This window comes from Sceloporus occidentalis, unplaced genomic scaffold (genome assembly GCF_023333645.1).
Source record: "Sceloporus occidentalis isolate IW3139 unplaced genomic scaffold, rSceOcc1.0.p SCAF_6, whole genome shotgun sequence".
Taxonomy (NCBI): Eukaryota; Metazoa; Chordata; class Lepidosauria; order Squamata; family Phrynosomatidae; genus Sceloporus; species Sceloporus occidentalis.
The window spans coordinates 126,863,412-126,881,429 of record NW_028316986.1 but is presented as its reverse complement, the minus strand read 5'-3'; the positions used below and the strand labels follow the sequence as shown (position 1 = coordinate 126,881,429).

The 18,018-nt window shown below is 39.8% G+C and overlaps 1 protein-coding gene across 46 annotated transcripts in view; it reads left to right on the top strand.

Moving 5' to 3' along the window:
- RIMS1 (regulating synaptic membrane exocytosis 1) overlaps nucleotides 1-18,018 on the top strand; it is a 330,044-nt gene that overhangs the window by 25,461 nt on the left and 286,565 nt on the right. The window lies entirely within an intron of this gene.

The window sequence follows — 18,018 nt, the reverse complement described above, 5'->3', positions numbered from 1 at the left end:
GCATACTAGACAGGTCATACAAGAATATCCCACAATGATCCTGCATTGCCTTGCAACTCAAAAATTGAAGAGGGTAAATTTTGGCAGAGAGGTGTGCTTTAGGGCTTCTGATGTCAATAAGGCACCCAGAGTTTGGGAAGCCCTCAAGCTGTGCCAGGCACTAGGCATAGCCAGATGCCACTTTATTATTAGCCATGTTTGCATTAGGCCTCACAGTTTTGATGATGATGATATTTATTTCTTATCTACCTCTCACTACAGTGAGATGCACCCCTTGCTGCATCTCGTTCTCTGCTTCTCTGTCAAGTTGATATTAGCAAGGTCTTTTGCTTCATTGGGACGCGGTGGCTCAGTGGTTAAGATGCTAACTCTGACGATTTCAAGTTTGACAGATTTGTAGTTCGAGTCCCAAGCGCCATGTGACAGAGTGAGCTCCCATCACTAGTTCTAGCTTCTGCCAACCTAGCACTTTGAAAGTATGTAAAAGTGCAAGTAGATAAATAGGTACCACTTTGTTGGGAAGGTAACACTTTTCCATGCAGTCATGATCACAGAGTCGTCTTTGACAGCATTCCCTCCCTCAGCTTCGTAACAGAGATGAGCATTGACCCCTACAGTCAGACACGATTTGCCAAACTTGTCAAAGGGGAAACCTTTACCTCCCCCCACCCCTCTATATTGTAGAACTGTAGCAAAGTGCAGGCGTACATTTTCTATTTCATTCTATTGGCATGATAGTCACTATTGGTATCCCATACTGGTACATCATTGTCTCCCAGTATACCTTATCAATCCCCCCCTTCGGGACAAGATTCAATCAATTAATTGTGGATAATGATATCATTTTATTATGGCACAGTTTATTAAGGGAGAGATGCCCATGAACGGAGATAAAGGGAATTACAGGGAAACTTGTGGTATCAGTTGCAGACAGAGACATATTTTGGACACCAGGACTATTCACTGGGAAATAACAGAGAATTAAATTTAGTAACAGTTTTTCAGAAAACAGCTTTATTTATTTGGTGGAAAAAGGTGCCTAGGCTTACCAAGAATGATAGATCTATCCTCTGAAATGATCAGAGGTTTCCTTTTGTACACAAAATGTGCAATCTTGCAAGAACATTTGCAGAGTTGAAAATTCAATTCCTTTATGTTAACCAATGTAAAAACTGTCAGATACCAATGTAAAAATAAATAATATCTCCTTTCATGGGCATCTCTCCCTTAATAAACTGTGCCATAATAAAATGGATATTATTATCCACAATTAATTGATTTAGGTACATCTAGGACCACCAACTCTGATTAATTATAGTCATAGCTCCTCCAGTTGCCAATCCTACTATTATTCTATGTAATGTTCACAAATATTTCCAAGAAGAGGGAGATTATACTAGATGATATGGACATTTTGCCTGACTGTTTTGTGCAGTTTTCAGTACCGGTATATTATCAAGGCAGTGATGCCAGAAAATGCTCAAAGATTCTTAATATGTTTATTTACCCTTCCCCATTCTTCGTCTTGATCTGTTTGTCTATCTACCTACCTAATCAATTTATCATCTGCCCCTCCCTCTTGTTTGTGCTCCTCTTCCTCCTCCTCCCACTCTCCTGTCTGATTTGTTTTTCTGTCCATCTGTCCATCGTTCCCTCCCTTATTCCAGATAAACATTTGTTGGAGTTCCGCATGTCTCTTGTTTTCTTCATTACTACTGTCAGACTCCAAGTTTTGAAGATTTGCCTCACACTGTTTATAGGCTTCTAAATGTCTTTGACTGTGACATTAAGTATTGGAGCATGTGGTCCGTCATGGACAAATAAAATTCCACAGATCTTTGGTGGGAGCAAGTGTTATATGCACAGATTATATTCACACACCACTATAGAAACTATTGGACTAGTCTAGAACCATTTAATAATTTTAAAAATATTTGTGTGTTATTTTGATTGATGGAAATTAATCAGGGTTTCAAACTAGTTTCAATCCACATAATAGCATAATTACTCAAAATTTGAAAATATTCGCCTTTTTTCTCCTTGCAAACTTCCTGTGAATGGTTATTTGTCACTGACTTAATTTAACTGGGTTTATTCAACTGGTTTTCATTTAATTCCTAGTTAAGTGTGCTTGCTTTAAATTGTGTTTTAAGTTTGCTTCAAACACCAAGATGTTTCTACTCAGATGGCCCACATCTGTATAGGACCCCCCCCCCCCATGCATTCAATACATATGCTAGTCTACTCACACCTTTTTTCCTATATGGCTCACATCCAGGTTATTTGAAGGACTGTATTCACCCATACCAACCTGCTCATGTTTTGAGATCTGGGGAGGCCTTTCTCTTTGTTCCTCCAGCCTCACAGGTACATCTGATGGGGACACGTGAAAGGACCTTATCAGTGGCTGCCACCAGGCTCTGAAATTCCTTTCACAGAGAGGTAAGACTGGCACCCACCTTGCTATCTTTCCACAGATTGGCTGAGATTTTTCTTTTTCTATTTTTAAACTCTGGCAGTCTTATGGGAATTGATTTTTATTTTTAGGAGAAGAATGTGCTGGACTTTTATTTAGTTATTTTAATTGTTTATAATTTAAACTAGTTTTAATTTTTTAAATAGTTTAATTGCCTTTTAACTTTTGTATGTTGTGAATTAACTATGGTGCGTTACATACGCGCACAAAGTACGCACTCCACGTGTATTAGGGTTAGGAAGGGACGTCACTTCCTGACGCCCCTAACCCTAATACGCGTGGAGTGCGTAGAAAATGGCGGCGCCCTATACACATGGGTGCCACCATGACTATGTCACGACCGCACCGCCTCCAAATGGGGAGGTGCGGAAGTGACGTAGTGGGGCCGTGCGAGGGCACCTGAGGCACCCTTTCCGCAGCCCCGGAAGGAGCTCCGTTTCGGAGCTCCTTCCACGATTTGCACGCTGGTTTTAACATTTATAGTTCTGTATAGCTTGGAGCTGCATTACTTGAAGGTATCTCTCCTACATTGACCTTTGTTGTTAACTGCTGTTGACTTCTGCTTATAGTGACCCTATGAATGAGTGAACTCTAAGTCACTCTTATCAACAGTGCTGCTCTGGTCTTGCAAACTCAGAGCCATGGCTTTCTGGATTGAGTCCATCCACCTGTAATGTTGCCTTCTTTTCCTGCTACCTTCATTCCACCATGCCATTGTCTTTTCTAATGAATTGTGTCTTCTCATGATATGCTCAAAGTACAAAAGAATAATTTATCTTAGCTTCTAGTGAGAGTTTCAGTTTAATTTGCTCTAGAACCCATCTATCTTTTGGCAATCCATGGTATCTGCAAGCCTCTCCTTCAGCATCACATTTCAAATGACTCCACTTTCTTCCTGTCAGCTTTCTTCACTATTCAGCTTTTGCAACCATATGTAGAAATTTGAAATACAATGGCATAGACAATGGTATTCAATTATATTTTTTACAACTCAGGATCTTGTTTAGTAGCTTCATAGATGCCCTTCAAAGTTCTGGTCTTCTGATTTCTTGACTGCAATCTCCATTTTAATTAATGAATAAGTGAAAGTATAGGAAATTGTTGACTATTTCCATGTCTTCATTATAGGACCACTGTGGCCCTGTCCTTATCTCTGGCCATTTGAGGCTTGGCCATCCTGCTTGGATCCATGATAAGCAAATGCCACATGAAGCCTTCTTTTGCTTCCATCCACAAACAATAAGTTTCTTCAACACAAGTGTCCTTCACCAACATATCTCTTTTGCTGTCCCTTTCCGGATCTGTTCCTCCTCCCTATCTCTGGATTTCTAGTCCCTTGGAGTATCCGGAGTTCCTACTGGTGTTCCATGGAGTCCGACCTGGGAGCTTTTATGGCCTTCTACAACTTCTCCCAGTCAGCCTTCTCTATCATAGGTGGTCCCTGCCCATATCCCTAACATTGTCTCAGCAAACACCCTCCAACTGGCCTAAGCCAGAGACTATGAAAGGTTCTACTTCTCTGACCTCCTCCCTCATTATTTGGGGCAACTCCTCTAAAGACCCTTCCAGATGCTTATAGTCTTTCTGAGACTTAGACTCCGGAGTCTTCCTCTTCCCCTCTGCAGCCCTGCCATCCAACCCTCTTAACCCAGGTGGGCATCTCCTCCTCTCTCCCTAGCTGCAGCCAGGCAGAAGAACTATATGAATTTATGAACTTATCCTAGATAACAATAAAATAGGATATTCCCATATCTGGGATCAAACATTGACCAGAATAGAGTCTGCAGTCAAGAAAGCAAAAGAAGACTAGGATTTGGAAGGGCAGCTATGAAAGAGCTAGACAAGATCCTAAAATGCAAAGCCATAACAGTGAATACTAAAGTTAGGATTGTCCAAGCCACTGTATTCCCCATTGCCATGAATGGATGTGGGAGCTGGACAGTAAAGAAGGTAGACAGAAAGAGAATCGATTAATTTGAGATTTGGTGCTGGAGAAGAATGCTGAGGATCCCATGGATAGCCAAAAAGATGAACAAATGGGCCCTTGAACAAATAAAGCCCAAACTCTCCCTGGAAGCCAGGAAGACTAAATTGAGGTTGTTGTACTTTGGACACACCATGAGAAGAAAGGACTCATTGAAAAAGGCAATGATGCTGGGAAAATGGAAAGACAGCAGAAGAGAGGAAGATCACAAACCAAATGGTTAGACTCAATTAGGGAGGCTGCAGGTCTGAATTTACAGGACCTAAGGAGAGCAGTGGAGAACAGGAAGTCTTGGAGATGTCACATCCACAGGGTCTCCAAGAGTCAGGGATGATTTGAGGGCAACTAAACATCCATCCATGAAGGATGTTTTAGCTATGGCCTTGCTGTATTGGTAAGTGGTTGGATTTAGATGACCTGGGGATTTTTTTCCATTCTAACATTCTATCGCATTTGTCACTGATGGCAGCACAAGAGTCCACCATTCATGCTCCCTTTAAATGTATCTATACCAGTTTGATATGAGTATCATGGCTTGATTATGTTGACTCCTCAGATTTCTATTTTGATGAGATGTGGCAATAGGGAGATTTTCAAAGTCCAGGAAATTTTCAAATAGACTTTCAGTTTCCTGGACTTTGAGAATCTCCCTATTGCCACATGGCCAGAAGGAGGAGGAACCTGCCTGCACAAAATATATCCTCCCCATTATAACATCTTTACTAAGGACTGAAACAACATGCAGGCATCTAACTAACATCTCCAATTGCCCCCCCCCCCCCAGTTTGGTTTGTAACATCTTGCCTGATGAAGTATATTGTTCATTTCAGTTGGTCAATCAAGATGGAATGATTAGCACCTTGGATAGCTCCTGGTAAGATTGATAGCTAGACAGAGAGGTCTTTATTCTGCTGCAAAAAAAATCCAATTTCCAGAGTCAGTTTTAAATAGGAAATTGGCCTCCTTGATTGCCCCATCTGCCTACTGCTAGAAACTTTTCCTTTAAAAGTGGCCCTGTCTGTTTTATTAGGCAGCAGCAGAGCTAGGAGGTTTGAGAAAGTTGGAAGTGCTTTTGGTCAGAGACCTTTCTGAGTGACAGAACTAGAGGACAATAATAGAACCTTTTCTAGCCACAGGAGTCGGGCCCCTTAGAGCCTCATAGAGAACTGGGGTTGTAGGGAGGTGGCTATTTCATGAAGTGACCCCAGCACTGAGTCTTCTCCCCAGACAGATACTTTTTTCCTTCTATAAAAAATACTTGGGATCATGAGTTTTGCCACCATCTCATCTCTCCTTTAACACAAAATGTTACTCCTATCTCCATGCTTTACATGGAATGGACTGCCATCTTTTAAAGCTTAATATAAATAAACCTGGTTAATTCTTAAGGGCCCCGAAGACTTTGCAAGAGACTGACATGGCTACACTCCCTCTGCAATTTTTCCCTTACCTTTCTCCTCAAATGTTGTCCTCTCCTTTTAAGCAGCCTAACAGGTGCATGATGGTTGCTAATTGTTAGTCAATTGGGAGCTCAAAATCACTGCAAAATCAGACACCCCAGAAGGTAGCTACATTCTGTCTGTGCCCTTTGCCATAGTTGAAATGTGTATGGCATTTAAAATAGAATATGTGTCAAACAGTATCAAATAAATAAAAAACCAGCATTCTAGGTGCTGACTTTGTTGCTATTTCCCTTTTGTCCTTCTCTCTTCTCCATCAATTGAAAGCTTTGAATCTGCCAAATTATATGTTTTGAAAGGCAATGTTACACATATGCTCCTTTGCTAGTGGAAAAAACCACATATAGATTGGATAACACACCAAGCTGTCCCCTGTGGGTTTCATTACTATGGTCATGGTAGAGTGCTACATGCCTGTGGTGAAGTCCTGGAATTGAAAGCAAATGGACTGAAGAAAACTGTGCAATGCAGTGGTGCCAGGTCCAGTGTGAACACTAACATCGCTTGACAAATATTGGTTTCCAATACTGCAGAGAAATGTTGACAAGAGCTTTTCCAGGTGCTGTGTGTGCCAAGACTACTCATTATTAGATAGAACAGAAGATAAATATTTTTGGTTTCCAGCCAGCTTTTGTAGATGGATAACATAAAAACACAGAGACAATTTCCCATCAATTAAAATTAGTAACTAATAATGGATGTCTCTGTTCACTTAAATTACATTAGCTTTTCAGCATAATTTATCCTGGGGCTGATTGGATAATAGTTAATGATAAAATATAGGAACGGTGATATGATATTTTAAAAAAACTCACCAGGGGAGTTTTAAAAATTAATAACTTTTTACCTGTTCCAGTTAGACCAAAATAGCAAATGGCATAAGATGCATATCTTTCAATTCCCTCCAGTGTATTATCCTTCTTGCATGCTGTAATGATCATCCTGGTTTGGCAAGGATCAATATGCAATCAGTTCTCTAATTCGAAGCAGGGATTTGAAGCCTGCTCCACATAATGAAACTCACAATCTCCATCTAGAGCTGCTTTCTACAATTTTTGCCATATCATGTGCAGGAAGGTTTAAAGTAAATGGGCTTTAATAAAAGGTATAAAGGACCTCCCCTATAATCCATGTACTATACCCTTTTTTCTTTAATTTGCTGCTGTGTGATTCACTGTCTCCATTTGTACCTTCAGTTTTCCTAGTAGATATGACATTGTGGAATAAAATGTAATAACAACAGCAACAACAGTATAATAGATGATGATGGGAGGGGAGGGTGAGGAGGAGGAACAAGAAGAAAATTAAAACTTTATTGCATCATTGATGATTTTGTTCCATTTCATATGGGTGCTTATTAATTTTTTATCACACATATACGGTAACACTATATAGAGCTGCTATTAAAAGAACCCCTTATGCTCACTCCCAAACACAAATGGTGGCTTGGAAAAAAGACAAAATTGAAAGGATGCCAAATGATACTTTGGCCAGATTTCATTGGGCCTGTGCAAGAAAATGGCATGTGCTTGGAAAACAGGCACCAAAATAGCTCTCTGTGTCTTTCCTTTACAAATTTCATACAGTTTTCATTGTACTAGTACCCTGTGCTGGGGAGGGAATGGATTAAATGTTATGATAGATGGTTTGATTGTGTGTATCTAAACTATTTGAAGTTTTTTGTGTATTTATATTAGTCCCTTTCTTCCCTCATGTCCCTGTTTTCATTAGATGGAAGCCTTTTCAAGGATATCTGTTTTTATTCTGTTGTTTTTGTACAGTCCATGTTTTGTCAGAGAGCTCTGGGGCCACAATAAACTACAATATCCAGAATTCCATAACATTGAGCCATAGCAGTTAAAGTGATGTGAAACTGGATTATGTTGGTAGTGTGGATGCAGTCGAAGAGGGACCAAGTTGAGTGGGGGTTTTTTTGTTTTGTTTTTTGCCAAATCAGTTATACCCAAATCAGTTATGCCACATTTTAGGAAAAAAATATAGTAACTTAAGAGGACTCATGAGATAGCTTATGAACATGATACCAACAGCACTTTAATCAGACAGCTGAGTTATCCTGATTTGAGGCTTTCTCTGGAAGATAAATACTTTTGAAAGAAAAAATTAATAGTAATTAACAATATTAATTTTAGGATGGTTTCTCAATAAATACTTCTGAAGTGCTCCTGTTTATTCAGTCTCAGCATGTTCTGACTGTAGAATATTTGGTCAATTGAAAAGAATGTAAATGTTATTCATTAGCAGTGTAATTACTATTGATTGGTTATATTATGCAGTTCACTGAATTAAAACCCTGTATATTTCTGGCAGGTTTCTGATCACGATAGCAAAACTGAAATTGGTGGATCTCACCCCACCCCTGCCCCACATTAGCCTGTGGTTGATTGCAATGTGCCCTTCCCTATTTAACTCATTGTGCAAAATTAGAAACATCAACATAGACCGGTTCAACTTAAAATACATTTTCAGAATTTTCAGATAAACTTTGTAGAATTTGGGAGCTGGAAAGATAAACTCAGTTTCAATTCAACAAAAAAACTTCCATTGATTTTAATAAAAAGCAGTCTGAAATATTCATATAACAGCAGCATCTAGGGTGCTTTCCCACTTTGGTGATTTCACAAAGCTTTCCCTTTCTATAGGACCATAAAATGTTTTGACACTTGTGACTGTATTTAATAGAAGAATGTAATGGCAGCTCTTTGCCTTGAATTCAGTTTTGCATCATGCAAGTCATGCCCTGATCCATGTACCTTTACCAAGTATGATGAAGATGTTTGCAGTGTGGGGCATGACCACTCCTGCAGTTGTTCTAAATCTATGAAGTTTTCTTTTTAGTCTTCCTGAAAGGATGTAAAATTCACCCCTTGGAAGGATGTGCGTGTTGAATTTTAATGGGTTCTTGGATGCTCTTGTTATTGCTGTGTACTGGGCAATGAGAATAGGATTGTAGTGTTAATGTTCTGGTTTCTCTCTCTCTCTCTATGTGGACTGTATTTGTATTTCATTGGTTGTCTTACAGTTCTCCTGGCATGTATTTGTTTTTTAATCTTTGTGGAAGCCCCTTTGAACTATCTTCAGAGAAGTGGACTACAAATGTTTAAAATAATTAGCAGATATGCTTGAGTCCATGTTAATAAGTTTGCACCAATAATGATGAGATTAACATTTGCACTCTTATCCAGTGAGGCCAAATCTCACTGTTATCGCTGAGATCTCCCATATCAGAACCTCTGAAATATCCAGTTTCTTGCTGTGTTAAAGATGATGGACCAATAACAATAACTATTATTATTATTATTATTATTATTATTTATATCCTGCCTCTCCCTTCTGGGATCTAGGCGGGTAACAACTATCCAATAAAACAGATATACAAACAATAATAAAATTTCCCTAATCCCCTTAACCCTCCCTCCTGCTAAAAATTACACATAAACATTAAAATACAATACAATATTCCCAGTGCAATATACTTAGTTACAAATTTTGTAACTAAGGATTGGCACAGATTGAATTAATTCCAAGAGACCATCAGGAGAGGCAGTGGAAAAGTAGAGATCAGTTTGGTTAGTTCAGCTGGAGGTTAATCTGGGAAGGCCCGCCAGAAGAGATCCGTCTTTATCGCCTTTATCGCCTCAAGAATGAGGGAGGAGCATCATTCTTACTCTTGTCCTTTTTGCTCAACTTTTCTCTTTTGTTTAGTTTTGAGAGACTCAGGAACTTATCTATGCCAGATCCAAGGCTGGTGTAGATCAGAAGCTGCTCAGGAAGCAATTCTGGGGCAGGAGAGCTTTGGACCGACAGCCTTGTCTGTCATGCCTACCTTGCTATACATCTCTTTCTCCCCACTCTGACTCTGATGTCAGAATTCTGATGCTGGAGACAGATCAGGTGCCTTTTCACATAAGACAATTACAGCATCGTGATTCCACTTTAACTGTCATAGCTGCATCATGTGGAGTCCTGGGGTATTGGTGGAAAAGTCTAAATATGCCTCTGTAAGCTGCAAATGGCAGGAATCCATTGGATGTCGCCTTAACAGTTAAAGTGGAATCATTTTATGTGCTATGATTGTTTAGTGTGAACTATGGGAACTTCCACATATGAGACAGAACCTATCTCTCTGCCCTTAGATGGAGAGATCTGTTCTGTTCTACATCTTAGGATGTTTTCCCTGGGAACATAGCATTCTTGCTTGAGTCATTGACACATCTAGACAAGATATTTCATCACATCCAGGGGCAACAGGTGACTTCCACTTCAGTCCACCCCAGGTTTCAGTCAAATCTTAAAGAAGTTAAGCTGAGCCATTTCCCATTTAATATCAGCACCTTAGATAGCGCCTTAGAACTTTGGACCAAAACTCAGAGCAGACCCACCACCCCAAGAACATGGGGACTACCATTAATCTCTCAACACATCTCATGACTGTTGTTAATGATGTTTTCCTACCAAGGTAGCAGCAAATTTACAATTGTACAAGATTATTTGAATTCAGTCCAGTCAAAATGTTGGTAACAATCAACACTGACCCAAATATCAAGCAGAGAAATAAGGCAGAACTTTTTTATGTAGCTAAAAAACCCCAAGCATCTTGAAGATGTTAGATTTCTGTATGACTGTAAATTATTCATACCTAATTAATCTAAGTAAGGTAAAGCTGTTGGAAATGATTTTCTTAATTTATGTTTAAGGACTAAAGATCAGTCTATATGTCCTTTTTGCTGTTCCACCACCTATAAAGGCACAAGGATTATTGTAAAGGTCTGTGTATTTGCCAGAATTGTAATGCAAATTAATGTATTCAGAAGGCATAGTCATATGTCAAGATACGGCTCAGATTAATTGAACCTATTTAAATGTACTGTAGTTACTGCTAAAATATTAATGACTTTTATATCTTTCTAAAAGGAAATAAGATTTTACCTACTACTGAGTTTGAAATAATTAGGTTTCAAACATGGCTGAGAAATCTTAACATGAGTACTTATGGTAAGAAGCAGGTGCTCTATATTTAGCATGTGGTTCTTTAGGATAGATAATAAAAATTATTTTAACGGGCAGGACCTTATGGAGGGATAGGCTGACCTAATAAAATGGATAAAAGTTATGAATAATGAGTAAACATTTCCTACTGAGTGTATCCTCCCTCTGGCCAATATTAAAATGCAGGGCCAATATTATAAGCGTATGTCCGTTTGTGTCCCTTTACTTGTGGAAGGCTATTTCATCCACGATGAACAGAAAGGAAGAGGCAAATACATTTCAAATTCATCTTCCTTTCCCTTTTCAGCCCGTATGCCTTCTTCACATCTGTTCCTGAAGGTCAGTGGAACCTTTTAGACCAGCATGGGAAGTTGCATAGATGATGGAGGAGAAGGGGAATAATTTATGAAACCACAGGCTCCTTCAGGTGAAAAAAATGTGTTGGGAGATTGTGGTATTTGTTGCTGTAGTTCTCAGACATTTTAAAAATATCCATATGATGTTTGTGTTGTCCAAGATTATTTTCTGGCAGTTCCTATACCAGGTCCAACATTTTATTCCCACTCTTGGGTGTTTTTTAAAATAAAAATTCTAAGACACATAAGTTTTGAGTTTTCCTCAGTTTTTTTACATTATAGTGTATCAATGAAATGACACTTTTATACTGTACTATAGTTCCATATCACTGTAAAAAAAACCAAATCTGAGAGAAGAAAATTCATTCATCAAACCATAGGACCACCTCAACAAATTTTTGTTGTTCCTAACTGCTGTCAAGTCAGCTTTGACTCATGGTGACTTCATGAATGAGAGACCTCCAAATCATTCAGTCATTAAGGGCCCTACTCAGGTCTTGCATACTCAGGGCTGTGGCTTCCTTGATTTGAGTCTGTCCATCTGGCATGTGGTCTTCTTCTTTTTTTTTATTGCTTTCTATCTTACCAAGCATTATTGTATTTTCTAGCGAATTCTGTCTTCTTATGATGTGGCCAAAGTACAACAGTCTCCATTTAATCATTTAAGCTTCTAGAGAAAGTTCAGGCTTGATGTGCTCCAGGATCCATTTATATGCATTTTTAGCAGTCCACAAAATCTGTCAATTGCAGTAACCACAGATTTTATAACTAAAATCTGTCAAAAAGTTTGGAAAACAATGGCCCACAGATTGGAAACACTCAATAGACGTATATTCCAATCTTTAAGAAAGGGTATACCAGAGATTGCAGTAACCATAGAACCATTGCTAGCAACGTGATGCTCAAAATTCTACAACAGAGTTTACCATATATGATGTAAGAAATGGCAAATGTCCAAACTGGGTTCAAGAAAGGTAGAGACAACCGAAATCATATTGAAAACATATGTTGGATACTGGAATGCAGCAAAGAATTTCATAAGCTTTATTGATTAGCAAAGCTTTTGATTGCGTAGGACATGAAAAACTATGCATCTCTCTTAAAGAAATGGGTGGGCCACCAGATCTGATTGACCTGATACATAACCTGTATTCAGGACAAGACTATGGAGAAACAGAATGGTTTCCTGTTGGCAAGAGAGTCAGGCAAGTCTGCATTTTATCATCTTATTTGTTTAATTTATATGCTGAACATATCCTACATAAAGCAGGTTTAGACTTGGAAGAAGGAGGCTTGAAAAATAAAGGAAGGAACATTAACAATTTAAGATGTGCAGATGATACCATACTAGTAGCAGAAAATAGCAAAGACATGAAGCAGTTACTGAAGAAAGTCAAAGAAGAAAGTGCAAAGGCAGGTTTACAGTTGAACATTAAGAAAATGAAACTAATGACTATAGGTGATTCACATAACTTTAGGGACAGTGAAATGGTTCAGGATTTTCCATATATTGGCTCAGTCATTAATCAGAATGGAAATTTCAGTCAAGAAGTCAGAAGAAGACTAGGACTTGGAAGGGCAGCTATGAAAGAAATAGACGGGGTCCTGAAATATAAAGATATATCATTGAATACCAAAACTAGGTTGGCCCATGGCACTGCATTTCCCATTTCTATGCTTGCTTGTGAAAGCTGGACAGTAAAGAAAACTGATAGGCGGAAAATCAACTCATTTGAAATATGGTGCTGGAGAAGGATTCTACAGATATTATGGACTGCTGAAAAGATTCCAGTTTTTTAAAAGAAAAATATTCTGCAGAGGCCTAATGCAGACCCAAGAAATCACTATAAACAGCCCTTGAAATAATAGAATGAATGAATGCAGTGGTGATGACTCATGCATCTGAGGAAGTAGACTTAAGATTCTGAAAGCTTATGCCACCAACTTCTTTCTCTCAGTAAGATGCCAAGGTGCTGCAAGATTTCTCTGAATACTGATCTAGACTAACACAACTATGGTCCAAAACACACTGCAGAAATAATCCAGTTTGAGACTGTCCTGGCTCAGTGCTGAGGATTGTAGTTTATTGTGGAACCAGAGCTCTCTGACAGAAAAGGCTAAATGTCTTACAACCCTACAGTCCCCAGAATTCCATAGCATTGAGCCAGGGAAGTTAAAGCAATGTCAAACTGGATTATTTCTGCACTGTGTTTTGGACCCATGTCTTTGAATTCTACAATCAAAATATAAAGAGCTGTACTGTAGTGCTAGACATCACACTAATTCAGAATATGTTTCTACCTGCTTTCTTTACAAATGTTTCTGATGGAGCAGTAGAGAGATGTAACTAGATGTGAGCTATATTCCCCAATGGCCTGTGTGCAGCTCCTTATGTTGCATATTCTGGTTGGGTCCCTTCACTTATGGAAGGCTATTCAATCCACTGGTGGTTCTGTGAGCAGAAAGAAGGAGCAAATACATTTTAAATTGATTGTCCTTTCCCTGTCCAGTCCTCTGTATTTTTTTTCCAGATCTGTGCCCAAAGTCTGACAGAACTTTTTAGACTACCATGGGAAGTGGCATAGGTGATAGGGGAAGGGATGGGTTTGAGGGGTGGTAAATGCCTCTTTATATCAAGGGAAGGTGCCTGCTGCCTTAAAGAAGGCTGTAGTGTGCCCTTTCCTGAAGAGGACCTCCCTAGACACAGAGGTATGGGGAGACTACTGACTTATCAACAGTATCTCTTATTTGGCAAGATATATGTGAACGTGTGGTGGCTGGGCAGCTTCAGACGTTCTTGGAGGAAACATTATCTGGACCCCTTTCAGTCTGGTTTCAGGCCACAATATGGTACTGACACAGCCTTGGTTCTTCTGACTGGAGACCTACTCCAGGGTAAAATGAGACCCTATTAATCCTTCTGGATCTCTTGGTGCTTTTGATACCACTGATCATGGTATCCTAATGGACGGGCTTTGTTAGATGGGAGTAGGAGGTACTATGTTAAAGTGGTTCTATTCCTATCTGCAATGATAGTTTCAGGGAGTGGCATGTTTTAAATTGTTTTAATTGGTTTAAAATTGTCTGGTGTTCTAACTGATAGGTGATGTAACTTTTTTGTTTTTATTAAATTATTGACATAATTTATTGTTTTGAATTAATTTTCTTGTAAGCTACCCTGAGATCTTTGGCTATAGAGTGAGGATATTAAATAAATAAATAAAATTTGTTTCCCCAGCTTGTCCCCTTGCCTTCTCTGCCCTCCCTCTTCTCTCCACCCTTTCTGTGCCCATTTACATCAGGGGATGGACAAAGTGAGGCAGTCAGGAAGGCTTTGGGTTGCAGTTCCCAGCATTCTTCATCATTGACTGTGCTGGCTAGGGATACTGGGAATTGCAGTTTGACAACATACTGAAGGCCCCAATTTACCCACTCCTGATTTTATATTTTCAAATACTCGTCTGTATTCTGTTATTCCTTCCTTCCTATTCCTAGTCACCGCTTGAATGTTACTGTGTCATGCTTTGCAGCATGTCTACTCATGGTATTCATTTGTTTAAATGTTTATGCTTCCATTCCATTGAACAAGTATTCTCAGGGTGGTTCACATCTCTAAATCATAACAAATAAAACATATAATTAAAGATTACAAAATTAAAGCAATAGATAAAACTATGTGATGCCAGCATCACATTGCAAATGTTATTTAAAAAACAACAACTGGAGAATAAAAAGATTCACTCCTCTTAAAGAAGGTCGCAGGATTACACTAGGATGGATAAAATGCAGCCCTTAGGCTGCATCTGGTTCTCAAGGCCATCTTAATGAAAACTATCCATTTCAAATCATTTCCCTCTCTATTCTTTTAGAGTATTCTACTCACTTCCAGTTTCTAAAAAATGTCCTAAAACTGGCTTGAGTGCTTCAGAAATGTCCAACCACACCTTCTGAAGGCTCTGGCAGTGCTGTTGGTTAATTTTGTGGCATGGAACAAAAATCTTTTAGGAGTCAGGTGAGTGAAAATTGGGGCGATGGATCTCAAAGATCCCAGGGAGGCCCTTGAAATAGCCCACTTTGGTTCATGAAGAGCACCTGCCCCCTATAATACCTAAGATACATCCTTGATCTCGTAGGTCTGGTCAGCTATGGCATGTGATGCTTTCAACATGGCAGATGGAAGAGGCGCACACTCCTCTCTTCCATTATGCACTTCAAGTAAGAGGCTCAACAGAGGCTGTGATAACCAAACCACTCTGCTCCAAGAAAAACATACAGATGCCCAGAATTAAAAATAAGAAAAAGAAATGTTTGCTGTGAAAGTCAAAAGTTTTCAGGAAGTTAAGCATGTGAAAGACAGGGGCATATTTATCTTTTTAGGGTTCAGCAGAGAAGACTAGGGTGATCAGGTCAGGAATGTTCCAAGCCAGGGAACAGGACCTGGTGATATTATTAGGCATGGTACCTTCAATATCAACCCCAGCTGTATAGAATACACCATTAAAATAAAAACACTAAGGCCCCATTCCCACTATAAAAAGAATCGGATTGCTGAACGAATTAAATGACCCTAGTTCCTGTTTGAAATTGGTTCCTGTTGCGATGTGATTGAATCTGTCATGATGAAGTGAGGCAAAGGCAAAAGAACCATTTTTTCCAGATACCAGCTAAAAAAGAGGTTCTTTTGAAAAAACACGACTCCAAAGCTTGTTGACCAAGTGGGAACGAAAGACTAGAATCGCAGCAATCAGGAAGGGAGGGACTAATGGCAGAGGGGTGTTTACCATACCTCTCCATTTTTTGGGAGCTATCAGCTCCCCCAGTGCTGTCTTGTCATTATTGGTGTGATGTTTGGTTCCTTTTTAAAAAATAAAATAAAATAAAACTAAGCACTTAAGCGACAACATGGTTTAGCAACTGCTTGGAAAGGTGCTAAACCACTCTGTCGCTTAAGCGCTTAATTGTATTTACCAAAAAAAGAAAGAAAGAAAGAGAAAAGAAAAGAAAACATGCCCTTCTCACAAGCCTCCCTGGGTCCTGGTGCCCTCCATTTCCATCTCCTCCTCCTCCTCCTCCTCTTCCCCCTTCCCAGCCTGACGATGCCCCTTCCCCGGCCCCAAGCTCCCTTCCCAGCCTTGCCTCCGTCTCCTCCTCTTCTTCTCCACTCCTCCATCTTGCCTTGCTCCATTGCCATCCTCCTTGTCACACTATCTCAGCCTCCAACCCCCCCCCCCCCCCAAATTTCCAAGCTGGGCTTACGACAGATGATTGACAGGGGAGTTTAAAGCGGTGCTGCCAGTGGGAATCTCAATCGCCTCCAAAAAAAGCATGACCACACAGGGTAAGGGGGAAAAAAACCCTTTCATAATGAGAACTAGGGGTCTTTTGAAGTCGCTTTCCAAACCGGGGCAGGAGCGAATCATGAAGCGATTCCTCCTGCCAGTGAGAATGACCCCTAAAGTCCAAAACACATTACAAAAATAATCCAGTTTGAAACCACTTTAACTGCCCTGACTCAGTGCTATGGAACTCTGGGTACTGTAGTTTTGTGTGACATTTATCCTTCTCTGTCAGATAGCCTTGGTGCCACAACATACTACAATTCCCAAGATTCCCTAGCATTGAGCCAGGGCAGTTAAAACAGACTCTAACTGGATTATTTCTGCTGTGTGTTTTGGATCTGAGACTAATAAAGAAGGGGGAAATAGGTACATATACCTGTAGATGGCCAGTGTGATGTAATGGTTTGAGTGCTGGACTGTGACACTGGATAACCAGGTTTGATTCCTATTTGGCTATGAAACCCACTGGATGAATTTGGGCAACTGACTCTTTTAGTTTCAGAGAAAAACAATTGAAAACTAAACAAATTTTGCCAAGAAAACCCCATGAGTTGCCATAAGCTGGAAATGACTTGAAGGCCCATAACACACACACACACACACACACATGACGTACTTTGTTGAATGCAATCTTGCCCTGATATTCCTCCCCCTTGCCCAGAGAACTGGAGAAGAGAGGCCAGGTTGTGAGATGTGGCAGCCCTAGAAGGATGGATTTATCTGTTCATATATTCACAGAAAGCAGCCAGTACTTTTATTAAAACCAAATAAATGTGCACAAATTTCAGGCAAGCTTTTGAAATATCAATTTCTCCTCTTCAGAACATATTGCAATGTTGGAGAGGAAAGAAGACAAAGTTTTATTTGATGTTTATTTGATGTTGATGTTATGAAATCTTAATAATCAGAACGCTAAGATAATAGAAGAAGAGATACTGAGGACTCCCACCACTCTCCAGGGCAGATTTGGTATGTACGTGCAGATTTTCCTGGAAGAGCCAAAGTCCTCTGTTGCGATGCCATTGTTTAGAATGTGTCCTGCTGTGCCACCTGGCATTGCCACCATTAGTGCAACTCACTTTCTATGAACTCAGAACAAGGTACCCAGCCATGTGAGCAATGCGTTGGCTCCTTGTTCTGACCTCAGAGTGAAAGACTTGCACCAGCAGTGGTGGCAGTGGGTGGTACAGAAGGATGCACATGTGAACAGCCACCTGGCATCATAATGCACACCCCCAGGTAACAGTGGGACATCCAAGCAGCTCCAGAGCCAGAATACTGGCCCTACCCTGACACCCAAACTACTAAACCACACTGGATCTCTTTTTAACTAAATATATACCATAGTTTTATTAACATTCTAACCTACCATGTCTGGAGTGCTCCACTTTTGGTT